General features: G+C 34.1%; 1 long non-coding RNA gene across 1 annotated transcript; it reads right to left on the bottom strand.

Moving 5' to 3' along the window:
- Positions 1 to 10,397: 10,397 nt before the first annotated feature.
- LOC113323163 lies at positions 10,398 to 10,772 on the bottom strand. Its single transcript, XR_003347462.1, has 3 exons — positions 10,707 to 10,772; positions 10,565 to 10,606; positions 10,398 to 10,467 (listed from the first exon to the last, which is right to left on the bottom strand). It is a non-coding gene; the product is annotated as an uncharacterized LOC113323163 (long non-coding RNA).
- Between the last annotated feature and the right edge of the window lie 301 nt (positions 10,773 to 11,073).

Below are 11,073 nucleotides of genomic sequence, written 5' to 3'. Positions count from 1 at the left end.
GATTGGGTATACGTGGTTTACAAGTCTGGTAATTCCCTAAACTTGAAGTCTGGGTTTTTCCATTGGTGTTTTCTCATCGACTTATCAAGATTTGTTGTTTTAACGGTTTTAAATAAGATATCGAGAAATGAAGTTGGTGGAAAGTCTATTAATTTGTTTTTTAATGTTGTTATACGCTGTGCCCAAACAGGAAACCATATTATACGTTCTTCTTAACAAGAAAACTATTTCAGAAATAAAAAGGTAAAGGGTAAAAAAACAAAAAAAAAACTCATTTTTAGAAGAGAGAATGCATGTTATTTTATTGGACAAATGGACTACAAACTAACTAGATTTATATTCATGACATTTGTCATAATTCCTACTATAATGTCATTAAATTAGTTCGATCCCCTCGTCTTTCGTGCATAATATTGTATTATTGGATACCAAATGGAATACAAAGCCATTTATCTCGCAATAGTTCGGTCTCTGACTGCCAGTCATCTTCTTTTAGTAGAAAATTGTCATTAGAACCATATTGATAAGGTTTTGAACTTCCAAACTTGAGTTTGCTTTAAATTAGATATTGAGAAATGAAATAGGTAGATGTAAAGGGTTATCTATCTGTTCTTTAATGTTGGTATACATTATGCCTAAACAGGATACTGTGTTATATATATATGCCTAACAAGAAAACTATTTCAGAAATAGAAAGGAAAAAAAAATCCTTTTTAAGGGAGAAAATGCATGTTATTTCATATGACAAATGGACTACAACAAACAAAATTTATATTGTGACATTTATCATAATTCCTACCACAATGTCACTAAATTAGTTAGTCTCCTCATTTTTCGTGCATAATATTATACTTTTAGATACCAAGCAATAGTTTTGTCTCTGATTGCCAGTCATCTTCTTTTATGAGAAAACTGTTATTATAATAATTTTGGAACAATTTTTAAACTTCCAAAATCGAGTATGTTTTAAATTACATATTGAGAAATGTAATAAGTAGATGCAAAGTGTTATTTATCTATTTTTAAATGTTGTTATACGTCTAGACAGGAGACTGTGTTATGCGTTATGCCCAACAAGAAAACTATTTCGGTAATAAAAAGGTAATACGTAAAAAAACAAAACAAAACTTCTTATTGGAATAGAGAATACATATTATTTCATAGGAAAAATGGACTATAAACTAGCCAAATTTATATTCATGACATTGTCATAATTCCCACCAAAATGTCACTAAAATAGTTATATCTCCTCATGTTTCGTGCATAATATTGTACCTTTGGATACCAAATGGAAGACATAGTCATTTATCTCGTAATAATTTTGACTTTAACTGCCAGTCATCTTCTATTATGAGAAAACTGTCATTACAACTATTTTGGAACAGTTTTTTGAACTTCCAAACTTGAGGTTGTTTTAAATTTGATATTGAGAAATGAAATAGGTAGATGCCAATTACTATCTATCTGTTCATATACGTTATGCCTGAACAAGAAACTGTGTTATACGTTACACCTAACAAGAAAACTATTTCAGAAATATAAAGGTAAAAAGTAAAAAAAAAATAAAAAAAAAATTCTTTTTAGGGGAGACAATGCATGTTATTTCATAGAAAAATGAACCACAAACTAACCAAATTTATATTCATGACATTTTTCATAACTCCTACCACAATGTCACTAAATTAGTTAGTCTCCTCATTTTTCGTGCATAATATTGTACCTTTGGATACCAAATGGTAGACAAAACCATTTATCTCGTAATACTTTTGTCTCTGACTATCAGTCATCTTCTTTTATAAGAAAATTGTCATTACAACTATTTCAGAATAGTTTTCGAACTTCCAAACTTGAGGTTGTCTTAGATATCGAGAAATGTAATGGGTAGATGTAAAGTATTATCTATGTGTTATTTAATGTTGTTATACGAGACATGAGACTGTGTTACACTTATGCCTAGCAAGAAAAATATTTCAGAAATAAAAAGGTAAAAGGTAAAAAAACAAAACAAAACTCATTTTTAGAAGAGAGAATGAAAGTTATTTCATAGGACAGATGGATTACAAACTAACCAAATTTATATTCATGACATTGTCATAATTCCTACAACAATGTCACTTATAAATTAGTTGTATCTCCTCATTTTTCGTGCATAATATTGTACCTTTGGATACCAAATGGAAGACAAAGCCATTTATCTCGTAACATTGACTGCCAGTCATCTTCTTTTATGAAATTTTTTTTCATTATTAGAGCATAGATCGGTTGAACCCACCAAGCGTTGGTATGTCAAGTTTGGTTGTCATATATTTGTGTGTCAGAACTCATCTAAGAGTCGCTTGATTATATACTAGAGTAAACTTCGTTTAGGTTAGACTAGAAAGTCTGGGAATGTTCAGACATAAAATTATTACTTTGAAGACCTGAAGAGTGTGAAGAAGTAGCGAACTACAACGAAGACATCATCCTTCATCTTAAGGTTAGTAATATTGACTTGAATTGTTTCATTCCTAATGTATTTTTCAATGCGTGCTATATTGAAAACATAACTGCGAAGCTGTATATATTGTACATAGTGCATTTATTACTATACTAGTGAGACATGATCATATGATCATAGTATTAGGGAATTATACTATGAAGTATAATGCTTATCTTTTAAACTTCGTAGATATGACATCGACATAATTGTGTATATATTGTTACGATTATGTGAATGGGTTATGGTGAAGATTTCATCATAGGAAACAATGTTTTACATTCGTTTAAAGGAAGTAATTCATGAACTTATTTCGTGAATCGAAAGGGAAATCATTAGGCTTATTGGTCAAGCTATTCATTGCATATCTTTGGATGATCAATATGTGTGAGTTAGTAGAACCGATCTTAACTTTGTTATGTATCTTGGTATAACTAATCACAATACCTAACTTAATATTTGGTATGACTGGTTTTTATTAGTTGGTGTTAACCGATCCTAAGTAATCACCATGTGATGGTATGATCGATATTTGTAATTGGTGTGACTGATCCTAGTAATTGGTGTAACCTATCCTAGTAATTGGTGTGACCGACCACAAATGTCGTGTAATCGATCCTTGTAATTGGTGTTACCGGTCCTGATAACTGGTGTGACCGATCGCAAGCAATACCATGTGTTTATGAAACCGATCCTTGTGATTGGTGTGACCAATCACAAATATTTCCATATTGAGGTATAACCGATACTAGTGATTGGTAGAACCGATTCCCATGTATTTGATTTGGTATCTGATCAATCACATAGTAATCTTGGAATACAGGTGAACCAATATGAAACTTGTCTGGAAGTGTGGTATAACCGATTCTAAGAATATAAATCCATGTAAATATGAATAAAGATTTATAGTGAAAAGATGTAAACATACTTTGAAAACGAACAATAACTCTTATCATTTATTGTTCAAAGATATTTCTTAGTACTCAAAGAAATCTTGCACCAAAATTAATTGAAAATCTTTTAATTAAGATTTTTTGTTTTATATGCTTTAATTACCGGCAATTAAATGTGTATCTCTAGAGAATAATTATTAGTAATGTGCATTTACTAATTGGAGATTTTTTATTGAGATATTTCAGAAATATTAGACAAAACATTTACTGGAATTAGGAAAATCGAATTTTTTTATTCATTGCATATCTTGAGAATATTTTCGGTTTTGGAAATTCCTTGGTGTCCAAACATCTTTGGTCTATAAATACCTAAGTTTGCATTTCTACCAAACTATCCCAAGATCCAGGAAAACTTTATCTTTTTGTTGTTTCTGGTGGAGCCCTCTATCCGGAGAGGAAAGTACCTTAATTAGGAGGAATCTCTTACGACCGCTCGTTTAAAGACTTTTGTGGGATCAAGAAGCTCTACGAGTACCGTTGATGGGAAACTGGATAATTGCAGTGTTATTAGTTTTCAATTGATTTGATTGACTAATGGTTGTTGAAACTTTGATTGCAGATAGTTTGTTTATTCTTCAGAATCTTCTCTTCTGATATAGGATTCACTCAAACTAGAAGTATTGACGGGAGATTTAGAACTATTTGTAGAAGTAAAGACATCTTGTGATAATCCATTGTTAAGAGACTCCGTCCCGTGCATGGTTAATCACAAGAGATTCAAGTGGTGTTGTGCAGGTTGTAATTGAAGATGTTAGAGCATTGCTCGGTTGAACTCTCATGCGTTGCTATCTCAAGCATGTTTGTCAATGTTAGTGATCAACACTATAAGTCTTGATTTCTAGACTATTTAGATGTCTCGGACTAGGACATAGATTGTGTAGTTGAGCTTTATACTTCACGACGTTCATCATTTGAAGACGAAGAACTACTAAGGGGATCTTTTGAAACTTCATCGACAAAAGGTATGTGGAGACTGAAACTTATCTATCACTTGGAAAGTCTATTTCTACTCTATCTCCTATATTGAGTAACAAGTCGTGTTACGATATAATTTCTATTATACACATTTGAGATTTCGAGCTGAGTTTAAATCGCTTAGATATTTCTCGGAACATGTGAGGGAAAGCTTTCGATTCGACCAAATTCATCTTACATTCGTGACGAAAAACTGAATATGATCATATGAAAATTTCTAAGTAACATCTTACATGGTTTGTGTGATACAATCATTTGGTGTAACCTTGGAATGTTTCACTATGATAATTTCAATAACTTGAAAATTGCTTTGATGAAAAATAGTTTGTGAATAACAACTATATAACATCCGGCTACCAAACACAAGTCCGGCTACTCAAGTAGTATGCGTACCCATGCGCGTACTGGCGTGACCAAACACAAGTCCGGCTACTCAAGTATGCGTACTCGTTTGCGTCCTTGAGTGGGTTACTTTCTAAAAATCGGTTGCATAAATGAACTTAAACATTTATATAATAAGGATTGCAATAAAACCGTGGATATAATGTTCATGAATTGATTCGAGTGAATCAAACCGATTTTGTCTCGATTGTATTCTTGTATACTTCTATAAGAATATAACAATTGAACGACTCTTTAACTAGTTTCATTTGAGTCATATGAACTAGTTACGGTTAAGATGAATATGGTTGATATGAGAGTTATCATATGGCTAACTTCGGTTGGCCATTGTTGAGCCAACATGGTGTACATGTTTGGGTACGGTTCTTAAACCTAAATGAGGGTACATTTCATTTGTATGTAACAAGCTAATTTCGATCTAACGGTTGAAAGATATTAGATTGGTTGAATCAGGTTTTTCATCTAATCGTGAATAATGAATGCTTTGTTACCAAGGTATCTTAGATTGCAAACCCTGATTTGAAAACTATATAAAGGAACTATAGCAACTGGGAAACCTAATCCCCACACCTCCTCTGTGTTACTAGTTGCATAAACTAGAGTCGATTCTCCTTTAACCTTAGGTTTTCCTAAACCTTGTAGGTTAACAACTTGAAAGACTTCATTGGGATTGTGAAGCCAGACCCAACTATTTCTCTTGTAGTTGCGTGTTCTGATCTTGCCTGATTCTATCGTTTGAGTACTATGTTCTTTGAGATTTGCTCGAGATTAATTTCTCCGATAGGCAAGATAAAACGTGATCATAAACATCTTTGTCTCATCGTTTATGATTCCGCAATATCTAGTTTCTCCATCATACGATTTAGATTATTGTGAGGTGATTGATAATACTAGGTTGTTCTTCGGGAATATAAGACCGGTTTATCAATTGGTTCCTGTTCACCTTGATTTATCAAAAGACGGAATAAAAAACTCTTGGGTATTTCTGTTGGAGACAAATTTATTCAATCCTATAAACTTTTCTGTGTGAGACAGATTTGTTTATCAAGTCTTCGACTTTGGATAGTAGCAACTCTTAGTTGTGGGTGAGATCAACTAAGGGAATCAAGTGCGTAGTATCCTGCTGGGATCAGAGACGTAAGGAGCGCAACTGTACCTTGAATCAGTGTGAGATTGATTAGGGTTCAACTAAAGTCCATTCCGAAGTTCATTGGTAGTAGGCTAGTGTCTGTAGCGTCTTAATACAGTGTGGTGTTCAAACTGGACTAGGTTCCGGGGCTTTTCTGCATTTGCGGTTTCCTCGTTAACAAAATTCTGGTGTCTGTGTTATTTCTTTTCCGCATTATATTTTGTTATATAATTGAAATATCACAGGTTGTGCGTTAAGATCAATCAATTAGAATATTCGGCCTTTGCTTGTTGATTTACATTGATTGACACTTGAATATTGGTCTTTGGTACCGTTCAATTTGTTTCACATAATAATCAAGCTCTCGGATTTCTATCTGTTTGATTTGTTGATTATATTGTGAAACAGAGATATTATATTAATACTCTTTGATATACTTTACTCTATATTGAGTCTGACTGTCTAGTTCATTCTCTAGAAAGTGTATTGTAGTAAGTCCTCTTAGATTTCCAAACGAATTGTTGGGTGTGGTTGTTAGGCCCCCGCATTTTCAATTGGTATCAGAGCAGGAAAACACGTTAAAGACCTTATAAGTATGTGTTCATAGCGATCTGATGATGGATAATATCGTTTCCAAAAACGCTTCACCAAGAAAGTATAAACTCAACACCAAGCATGTTCTTGCAACCATTATTAAGGTTGAGAATCCTGATTTAAAAAACCTCATCAATTTTCCTTGTCTCAATAAACATCTCTTGATAAGAATAGTTGAGGATCTTGTTTGCGATGATAGAATCAAAAAATCTGAGGTTCAAGAATGCTCTGAAGAGGTAGTTTATCTCCAGAATAAGTTAGATGAACAAATCCAGATCAACTTTGATCTTATTTCAGAAATTGCAAAACTCAAGGATTTGAAATCGGTAAAATCATCTTCAATGGGTTCAATTAACTCCTCTAATTCTTCGATAAAGAATTGCCGTAAGACAGACGATAAACGAGGCCTAGGATTTGTGAAACTTGTTTGTGCTCAGAATTCTTCGAACAAGATTAATGATGTTGACACTTATTTTTTTTGTGGTTCTTATAATTACTTTCAACATGCTTGTTTACCTTTTAAAAAGGGTTTTTTACAAAAATAGACCTGTTTTTTTGATGCTTTTCAAATCTATGCCACTTTTTTTATCTATTGCTAAACTAGGCAAGTTTTGACCAAAAGTGATGGATGGAAAGTTAGCACCGTTAGGTGCACTTAAAATGACAAGATAGTCATTTGAATCGGTTATTTCGACCCAACCAGCTACTGTGACTCTTTATATGTCATCACCCAGTGCGTACGTGGCACAGGTTACGTGGCAAGGCCCATGTGGCACTGCTTACGTGGCACTGCTTACGTGGCACCCTTATCTTCTTCTACATAAATCATAAATGAACATCTCCACAACCACATACTTCTACTTCTCTTCATTTTCAAATCTGAAAAATGGATGGTGGTATGAATGAAATTTATCCCATTTCAGAACTTGCATTGTCTTACAAAAGCATTCATTCATCCATTCACAAAAGATAACCAAATTGAAACATAAATAGTATCAACCATATTGTTCAGATCCAGTCACAGAAAAAAACAAAAGAGACAAACACAAACATAGAATCCATCAGACTTTCATGTACTTTTTTGGTTTCTTCTTTCCCTTTGGATCTGCAACTGTGAAGGTGACTTTGTTGTTGACAGATCCAACATGTTGATTAGTCTGATTGAAAGCAGGTTGAGAAGAAGCCTTTCTATTTCTCCCTTTTGCAGCACCTTGTTTTGAAGATTCACCAACACATGCTTTGGAATTGTTTTGGTTCTTCATTCCATCCTTAGCAGTAGTAGATGCACCTGCAGAAGCACTAACAACCGGTTTCTTTCTATTGTACTTCCTTTTTGGTGGTTCAGGGACATAAGTAGATGATGTTGAGCCATCAACAAAGGTTCTAGGTTTTTCTCCCTTTGGATTCTTTCCAACCTCTCCACCAGCACAAGTTATTGCATAGTGACCATAAACTCCACACTTCTTACACTTTCTCATTTTCTTCACACTTCCAGCTTCATCATAAGAAGGAATCCTCTTCTTCCTTGGCCTTACAGTTTTTCTTATGATAACAGGAGGATTAATGAACTCTACCAGTATATTCTACACAAAGAGAGGAAGAAAGAGAAGATATTTGTTAAGATATGAAACCCTTAAAGGTTGTGTATTATATAAAGCATGTATGAAACCCTAAAAGAATCCAAGAATCTTTGTTATTATTAAATATTTATTGCACAATAATTAATATATTTTTATTTAATAAAACTAATGGTCTTACCCAGTCAATTTCAGCTGATAGTGGTTCAAACTCTGGAGCATATGTCTTTTTGTAGTATTCCACATTGTATACAGGGTCACAGTAGCTACAACATGAAATCAGACAAGCATATCCACAAATTATCAGTTTACAATCAAGATTGAGCAAGGAAAAACAAAGGGAACATAACAAATCAAAACATTGGAGTGAAAAGAGAGTGTGACTTACTCAACCCAGTTTGGTCTCAATGGTGTTAAAGCAACTATAGCATGTTGACAGGGAAATCCCCTCAACTGTCACTGCTAACAACTACAACACTTTTTGGAAAGATCCACAACAAACACAGCATCATGAACACTCCTGACCTCATACACCCTTCTCCTTACATATCCAGTTAACTCAAACAGATTATTTAAGTCCCGCATCTTTGTAATCAGCTTCATTGCCTTTGGAACTATCTCACCATCCTGCCAGTTTTCACTTTCATTCCTCCTCTTGAAGAAAAGACCCATCACCAGTTTATTATACATTTGTGAAAGTGTAATGATTGCTTATCTCTAAAGGGCTTAGCCATGTTGTTGAAAGACTCTGAGAAATTATTGTTGATGTGCTCATACTTGCTGTCATTTGAGAAATGAGACCTAGACCAGCTTTCAGGTTTTTGATCTATGAGATACTGTGCAGCTAATTCATCCTCAGCAAATAATTTATCCATGTGTTGCTAAAAACAAACATGACATAAATAGTATCAAACTCATGTATGTAATACTTGAAATTACATTATATTGTTTTGAGAAATGAGCATACCTGATAGTGTCTCTTCTTGTAACATTTGGCAGCATTCCAGAAATGAACATGTAAGCTGTATGACTTGAAATACTTCTTGAAATTGTTCATCAAATGTCTGTCAATTTATCAATAAGAAACAGTTAGTCATTGAACTTATATTATTAGGAAATATTAAGGATATAAAAAAAGGAAATGCTGAAATGTATGTCAAGTAAAAGTTAACCTGAAACATAATCTGTGCTCATCCAAGCAGAAGTATTTGTCATAAGCTTCACTAATCCCCTTCTGCTTGTCTGATATAATGGTGAAATGCAAGTCTTCACCCAGTATAGCTTTCAAGTCTTTGAGAAAAATCTTCCAGTTCTCAATGGTTTCATTCCTACACACCATTATACCAAGAGGTACTAAACCATTCTGACCATCTAGACCTGTTGCAACCAGTAACACACCACCATACTTCCCATACAAATGGCAAGCATCCAATCCAATGATTTTCCTACATCCATCCAAGAATCCTTCTATAGCAGGCTTGAAGCAGAGTGTCATTGACAAGAATGTGTTGTATGTGCTTCCATATGAGAAACTAGCTACACTGCCAGGCATTTTTTCCTGCAATTACAACAAAGTAATGTTAATGCCATATAATTTGTAATATTAAGTCATGTTGCTCTAATTAAAGACAAACATTAACAAACAAACAAACAACAAAACAATTAATGTTACCTTCACCATTTCACAGAATGCAGGAATTTTCTTGTACTGCTCCTCATAGCTGCCATGAAGATTCTGCAACACAATATTTCTTGCTCTCCATGTTGTATGGTACTTAATGTTAACTTTCATTGTTTTGTTGAACTCATTTGCCAATGACTCAGGATCAGGGATTTTGTTTTTGTTACCAAGAGTCTCCAACCTTTGCATGTATCAGTCAGCTACAAATTCTGGATTTGCACATCTGTTCTCCCCTTTAACATTTCCATTGCATGTGTGCTTCACATTCCAACTTCTCAGAGTAAATATAGTTCCTTCACCCTTCAAAACTCTTCCATAAATGAACATAGGACACTTGGTCTTCTCATGATGAATGCACTTCACCCTAATCTTGTAGTTGTTTGAATATTTAAAGTTGACCTGATGTTTATGATTCACACAGTAGGCCCTCAAATGCTTCTTGAAAGCATTCTTGCTGATAAACTTGCTTCCCTTCACTAGGCTGTAAGGATCCACTTGTTCAAAAGTAATTCCCTCAGGGAACATCTCCTCATCTTCCTCATCCTTAAAATGTTGTGCATGCTCTTCCTCAAACTGTGTGTTATCATGAGGCTTTGAACATTTAGGCTTTGAACAATTAGGCCCATCAGTCTTGTTGCTTTCTGATACTATAAGTTCAAGCCCATCATTCTTGTTGGTTTCTGATACAAATTCCTAAAAACAAATGATTCAGTTAGAGCCCTTCAAACAAACAAAGAATAAGAAAAACAAAAGACTACAAAACAAATGACAATTTACCTTCTTCTTCTCTGTCAGAGACCAAGTCCCCATAATGGTCCTCTACAAAACCACAGAGATAAGGGAATTAGTACTAAATAAATGAAACAAATCTACAATCAAACACAACAAAGTTTAAAAAGAGACAGAAGAAATCACATACCTTCCTTGTCATTCTCAACCTCCACCTCCCCAAAGTTTGGATCACCAGCATCACTATCAACATTATCACCATCACTTCTCTCACTTGCAGTACCATCTGAAAGATACCCATTCTCAACTTTTTGTAGAAACTTATTGTAACTCTTGATATCTTTCTCTTCACTGTCATTGTCATTCATCTTCAGGACATCCTCGTCATCAGGGTTACATTCATCTTCTTCCACATTTTTCAAGTGCATGACATACTCATCACTTTTCTTGTACTCTTGGGCAACTGCAAACAAATCTTCCACCACTTCTGCATGTATTGTAGCTTCAAGCCAAAAGTCATGATTGAAATACTCATCAAATCTAGGTATCTCATTACC

Source organism: Papaver somniferum, chromosome 11, assembly GCF_003573695.1.
Source record: "Papaver somniferum cultivar HN1 chromosome 11, ASM357369v1, whole genome shotgun sequence".
Classification (NCBI taxonomy): Eukaryota; Viridiplantae; Streptophyta; class Magnoliopsida; order Ranunculales; family Papaveraceae; genus Papaver; species Papaver somniferum.
This window is presented reverse-complemented; position numbering and strand designations above follow the sequence as displayed.